Source organism: Molossus molossus, unplaced genomic scaffold (genome assembly GCF_014108415.1).
Source record: "Molossus molossus isolate mMolMol1 unplaced genomic scaffold, mMolMol1.p scaffold_m16_p_8, whole genome shotgun sequence".
NCBI lineage: Eukaryota > Metazoa > Chordata > Mammalia > Chiroptera > Molossidae > Molossus > Molossus molossus.
This window is the reverse complement of record NW_023425402.1, coordinates 46238109-46245593: the sequence shown is the minus strand read 5'-3', so window position 1 is coordinate 46245593 and position 7485 is coordinate 46238109.

Here is a 7485-nt window from a genome sequence, read left to right as displayed (position 1 = left end):
CCTGCAACCTAGGCGAATCAGGACAGCGCTCTAAGCAACTGAGCTACCCAGCTAGTGCTGAAGGCAAATTTTTAATCTAAGCTCCAATCAATTTTTGAGGAGCAGAGAGAAAGGAGGTGCTGGAGACTTGGAAGCAAAATTTCTATTCTGACACTAGTCCTTTGTATGAGGGGTGATGGGTGTTTTGGTAAGGGGTGAGGAGTCATTGTTGTTGTAACTGGTGCTCTCTCACTTTAGGGGTCTTCCAGGGGCATTTCAAAGGTATGTCCTTCTGGGTGCCCAGAAACAATGCACAGAGCTTGGTTAAGGCAAAGATAAGCCTTTACTAAGGAATTTTTATATATTGGGTTTGACTAACCACCACATCCTGTTTAATTCAGAATTTATTAACAGATCACCAAAGGTTAATTTCCAGAGAACCCCCTTTTTTCTCCACATCATATATTTTCCTTGGTCAGGAGTCTATTCAGATCTTTACCCATGTTTGGTGGGGTTGTTTTAAGGTTCATTGTGTATTTTGAGCAGAAATCTTTTATCATATACATGTTTTGCAATGATTTTTTCCCCCCCAGTTTGTGGCTTTTTTAGTCTCTGAACAAGTTCTTTCACAGAGTAGTTTTTAATTTTATAAAGTCTACATTAATAAACATTTGTTTTCATTGATTTTTTTTTAGAGAGAGGAAGGAAGAGAGAAATAGAAACATTGATGTGAAAGAGAAACATTGATCAGCTGCCTCCTGCACACCCCCCACTGGGGATCGAGCCTACAACCTGGGCAGGTACCCTGACCAGGACGGAACCCAGACCTCTCAGTCCATGTGACGACACTCAGTCTGCTGAGCCACACCCACTAGGCTGTTGTGCTTGTACTGATGTTTTGTATAGTAAGGTTTTATGGTTAGGTATGTTTGAAATTTAGAGGTTCATGGTTTCACAGGTTAGGACTGTGGGATAGGGTTTTAGGGGTTAGGTGAGGTTTTGGAGTTATGCTCTTGGGTCCCTGTCTGGAGTCCTGTGGACAGTGTGAGAGTCTGGGGTTTGTGGTTCACCTCCTGTGTCTGGCATCTGGTTCCTGGTGTCCAGTGTCCAGGACCCACTTAGGGATCTTTGTTCCTAACAACACATGAGAGTTCCGACTCCAGGGTCCGTGGATCTGATGCAATTGTATTTGGCTCTTTGTCTGCTGTCCGGATTCTGGTCAAGTGTGGCTGGCTTCCTGGATTCGTGTGGGGTCCCTGTGCAGGTACGTCACTAGGGTCTGATGTACGGTGTCCTGTGTCACTCAGTCTTTGGCACCTGGTGTGTGGCATTCATAGTCCAGAGTCTGGCTTTGGGTCTGAGGTTTAGCTTTTGATTTGGGTCTTCTGTATGGACCGGGGTCTGTGTCTGGGGTCTCAAGACTGGCTCTGGTGTCTGGTGTCTGTTAACTGATGGTCATTCTCTTCAGCTGAACACCAGCTGGAGTCCCTAAGGTGGGGTGCGGTAAAGAAGGCAAGTGGCTCATTGTGACACAGCACGGCTGTGAGAAGCTCAGTGTTGTTACAGGGGAACCGTGAAGCTGCACCGCTGTGGAAACAGCTCAATATTGCTTCTTCCTAATTCTGCAGCATCATGGCTTTGAGGAGGCCTAGGGTGAGGCTGCCCTGGGAGGATTCCCTTTCAGGCTACACAACTCAGGTCCAGTTATCCACCAGGAGCCCTTCCTAATAAGTGTCTCTTTTCTTAGCATCCACATATCTATTGTCTACCATGGGAGTTGCACAGGGAGTCCTGGGGTGAAGGATGAGGAGAGAGCTGGAGGCGGGCTTTCTATCCTGGCTCCAACCAGCTAATAATAATTTTGACCCAACTGGTTCAAGAATATAAGTATGAGTTAAGTTTAGAAAAATCTATTGTTTTTATCTATGTCTGTATTTGATCTATTATCACACTAGCTGATTAAAAGAGATAAGCAAAATCTCAGCAGATGCAGAAAACACATTTTAAAAAATTGATGATTTAAAAAAAATACATTTTTGCAAACTTGAATAAATGAAAAATTCCTCAACCCAATAAAAGTTTTAACACAACAGTAAAAATCATATTTAATGTATAAAATAGAATCAACATTTGATACAATCGACACCATTAGAAATTATTTAAAATGCTTTTCAAAATAAAAATAAAAAGGGACTTCCCTAATAACATTTGTTAAATTAAAGCAAATATCCTATTTAATGCTGAAACATTAGAAGCATTCCCTTAAAATAAAGAATAAAATAAGGACTTTCCATTATTACTCTTTTTTGGGGGGAGGGGGACTTCACCTTCCAGTACAGAAAGAAAGAGAAGGAAAATTATAGATAAAAGAATTTTAAAGAAACAAAACCATCATTATTCACAGACAGTATTCATTATATAAATAGAAAATGGAAGATAAAAATAAACCAATTATTAGAATTAGTAACTGAGGTCAGAATGTATACTAGATCTAAATATATAAAAATCAATTGCATTTCTACAAAACAAAATATATACAATATGTATAATTTTTAAAGGCTATTATATACAATAGCAACAAAATACAAGGTACTAAAATAGAGGTAATAAAAAAATATATTTTTATGAAGGAAATTATAAAACTTTGTTGAAAGATATTAAAGAAATTCTATATAGGTGAAGATATAGTAAGTCCTCACTTAATATCTTTGACAGATTTGGCAACTTCAAGCAAAACAATGTGCAGTATAACAAAACTAATTTTACTATAGGCTAATTGATTTAAAAAAGAGTTAAGTTCCTATGACATTTCATCAATATTTTAATGAAACAACAACAAATGAAATAATGTAATTTGAGGACCTATTGCATATACCATGTTCAAGGATAAGAAGAATAAATATCGTAAAGCTGTTAAACCCCCAAATAATCTATAAAGCCAATATAATTCAGTCACAATCCCAACAGCATTGTTCATAGAATTTGACAACTTTGTCTTTTTCATTTTTATTTATTTATTTTTTAATCCTCACCCGAGGACATTCTTCCATTCTTTGTTCAGGTAGAGTGGGAGGGAGAGAGAGGAACAGAGAGAGAGAAACATCGATGTGAAGGGACACATCGAGTGGTTGCCACCCGCACAACCGACCAGGGCCGGGGACAAACTGCAACCGAGGTAGGTGCCCTTAGCGGGAACCGAACCCGGGTCTCTCAGGACCGCAGGCAGACGCTCTAACCGCTGAGCCAAACCGGCCAGGGCTAACTTAAGACTCTTTGGCCCATGCTCTAACTGCTGAGCCAAACTGGCCAGAGCAACAACTTTGTCTTAAAATGTATATAGAAGAGCAAAGAATCAAGTACAGACATGACAGTTTTGAAGAGCTTCTGGGTAAAAATCCTCACCTTAGCAACTAGGCAGACTTCCCTAAACCTAGAAGGATGAAGCAATGTGTTACTGGGACAGGGCCAACAGAGACTAAGGACAGAACAGAGACCCCAGGTATCAATACATCCATGTGAACACTTGACCGTGTGGCAGCAGTGGCTTTTCAAATCATAAATGAAAGGACAAAGCAGTCCAGCGTTTTTCCCATTTGTCTTCCCAAGTACCCACAGTAAGAAATGTATTTTATATTGCAATCCAAACCACAGTTTTGTGTACATAGGTAAATATATACATATAACTAAAACAAGTTTCAAGAAAATTAGTTACAATTACTATGTGTGATGCACTCTGGTATTTTCTACTCAGCCCCATTTTATAAAAAGGTAATCCTCAAAATTGCTGCAACCCACAAAATTGATTTCATAACTACTACATAGTTATGACTCATTTTGAAAGTCATGTACAATAGGTTCTTGATAAAGAGTTCTGTGCAGCTGGTGCTACCGTGTTAAACAACTGTTCCCTGCAGGTCGGAGAGGGAGTTCGTTTGTAGCATTTGCCCATTTCTGTGGTATAAATATCCCCACCATACTGATACAAACTAGCAACGTGTTTAACAACCAGCGAAATAAAGTCCTGAGAATTTAACAACGGACTTCCATGAGCTGGCATGCGGCGGCTCTGCACCACCAGTGATTCTAGATGCCCACCCATATGAAAGGAAGAAATGATTCAATCTCTACATCACACCCTACGCAACATTAATTTCAGGTCAATTAAATACCTGACATATAAAAAGCAAAGTTAGATGTGAATGGGGAATGGGAAAAACAAAAGTTAGGAAAGTAAAAAAAAAAAGTAGTATATCTTTTTGACCCCTGGGTAGGAAAGAATTCTTAAGTGATATGAAAAACATAAGCCACAAAGGGAAAGTTTGATACATCATTACACTTAACATAAACATTTCTGCGCATTAAAATGCATCACTTAAAAAGTGAAAAGACAAGCCACAGACCAGGATAAAGCATTTGCAACTCATATATTCAAAACTTTAAAACAATTCCTACAAATCAATAAGAAAAAATAAGCTAGTAGAAAAATAGACAAAAACACATGCATTTAATTTACGACAGAGAAAATCTAAGCACAAGAAAATGAAGAAGGAAGGAAGGAAGGGAGGAAGGGAGGGAGGGAGGGAGGGAGAGAGGGAGAGAGGGAGAGAGAGGGAAAAAAAGAAGCTGAATCTCCCTCGTGTTAGATCTATCAGCCGGGGTTCAGATCAGAAAGCAACATTCACATCCAGTCTTTCAATACAGGCATTTAAAATTGATTGATTGATTGATGAGAGAGAGAGAGAGAGAGCGCACGCGAGAAACACTGATTTGTTGTTGCATTTATTTATGTATTCATTGATTGATTCTTGTATGTGCCCTGACTGAAGAATGAACTCACAACCTTGGTTACTGGGGACGATGCTTTAACCAGCTGAGCTACCCAGCCAGGGCTAATCCAGGATTTTAATACAGAGACTTTAGAAACCCCAAAAGTAGGACAACCAAGAGGCATAACTGCAGGAACCTCCTTACTTTTGCGGGTGTTGTGCTCCTGAAACCTGCTGAGCACAGGGAGTCCAGCCTCGGTTTCCTTTGCCGCATCCTAACTGGGTGAGGGAGAGTGTTTTTTCTTCTTCTCATGGTTTATTTTGCACAGTTCCCACCTCCCTGAAGATTTACCATAACGAATTCAAGATTTAAACAATGTAAGTATCTAGGTTAAAAAACACCACTTACTATATGAAGGGTAACGATGAAAATCTACAGGCTGCACAATGACTTCTGTGATTTTTTTCCTGAACAGCACAAGAATTCGGCTAGTCTGAGAACTGCCTTGTGACAAATCTTATATAAATAAATAAAACATCACCTTGCTCAGTGAGAGACACCCTCAGCGCAACAAACACCGGGATGCATCTCACGGAAGATGTCAGCAGCCTCTCCCTGGGACGTGCTCTAGGAGCAGTTGCCGAGCACAGAGAAGTGCTTTTCTCAGACGTCCTAAAGGAGAGGAACTAGAACCGTAATCACATCTGCGCAGGCTGCCTCAGCAAACACTGCAATCAAAACACTCCCCCCGCTCTTCTCATCACAATGGGCTGGGATGGCTAGTTAGAAAATCCTAAATCAGAACCCAAGCTCTTTGCATTCGAAAGTTACCAGTGCATTTTCAGGTTTACCTCCAAGTCTCCGGCTGCTGCAAAGCAAGGACAATGTGAACTACAACATGGAAGCGGTCTGTTCCCCTACTTGCCTTCACGGCTACAGTTACGACCTCCAGGATTTACTGTTTCCTACCGAAGCAGAGTTGAAGGTGTCTCATCATGGTCCTGCCTCCCAGGCCTGTCCCCTCCAGAATGTCCCCTCCACGCTGGATTTCAGTCATTTACATGTCAACTTCACAGTTGCCTCATGTACTAGTACTTATTTTACACCTTTATTTTGCTCAGATATAGATTGGTTTGTGTCTCCAAGGTTGTTCATGCTCTACACAGCTGTGAGAGCACACGTGTGATTTACTGTCACACAACAGAATATTCACAAAAGTATCTGAGAGAGGGCTTGCGTATGGAATATGTAAAGATGCACCAGCTCAGTCACAAGAAGACAATCTCATGTAAAAATAGTAAAAGATTTGAATAGACATCCTACAAAAGACAATACACCAAGGCCAATAAGCACATGACGATGAAGAAGATGATGATAATATGTTCAACATCGCTAGACATCAGACAAATGCAGATTAAAACCCCAGATACCACTACACACTAAAATTTAAAAGATTAATAATTCAAAGTTGGTGAGAATATGGAATAACTGAGTCTCATACAATGCTGGCAGGAATGTAAAATGGTATGACCAGTTTGTAAAAATAACAAAACCCTGGCATTTCCTTAGAAGTTTGAAACAGTATATTCAAAAAGCATGATTATCTAACTGGTATACATATCTACTTTAGACTTAGAAATATATGCAGAATAAAATAGGGTTAAAATAAAGGTAAATATACAGTTACCATAGAACCCAGCAATTTCATTTGTAATTTTGCAATCAAGAGAAATGAAAAAATATGCCCCCCAAACGACTTGGACGTGAATCTTCTAGGGCTGGGGACAATAGCAAGTTTCTCTCTAAGTGACACAGCATTGTAAGAGCTGGGCCCCAGGCCCTCAGCTGCCACCCTTGGTGTGGAACCACACACATTCGGGCCCAGGACTGGTGTGCTGCACCCAACGCAGGGCCTCCACTCCACGAGTGGACGTCGGGCAGCAGAAGAGAACTTTAACCAGGAAAGAAAACACGTTTTTGCATTTAGCTAGAACACTCTGGCACTGTTTTGGGATCTGCCACACTGGCAACCCTGGGTGAAGATAACTCACAATAAAAACCAAAGCAGAAAGATACCAGGAGGCGGGGCCAGGTTGAGGTTGCTCTTCCTTAGCTCCAATTCTAAATATTACAGACAAAACAGAGTCTGGTTCACCTGCCCACAGCTGGGGCCTGTGGCTATCAAAGGAAGCAGCCCCGAACGTCTAGGTCAAGTTCACGTGCAGAGGCGGTGCACTGCAGAGGAGGTGGTAGCCGTCTTTGCCAGCATGATGAAGCTGAGGACAGGCGGGTCTCATTTTACTGCACGTCGCTGTATTGTGCTTCACAGGTGATGCATTTTATTTTACAGATTAAAGGCAAGCCCTCCACCAGCAGAGTCCTACTGACTTTCTGGTCTGGAAGCGACCCTGCAATCTCTCGGAGGTGTGCCTGTATTCTGGAGTGGAAGCTCCTCTCACCTCTCCCTTACATTAAGGGGGTCACTGAGGGCCCACAGTGAGATGTAGATAAAACACAATCACCTTACCTTCGAGAAGCTTCTCTCTGTTCTTCACAGACTGTGGTAAGCAGAATGGCTCCCCAGAGATGTCAACACCCTAATGCCTGCCACCTTTGAAAATGTTCTATTAAAGGGCAAAAGGGACTTCAGAGCTGTAAAGTTAGTTTCAGATCGGGAGGTTATCCCAGGTGACCTGGGTGGGCCCATCAGAAGTTTGGGGAGAGGTGAAGCATGAGGAA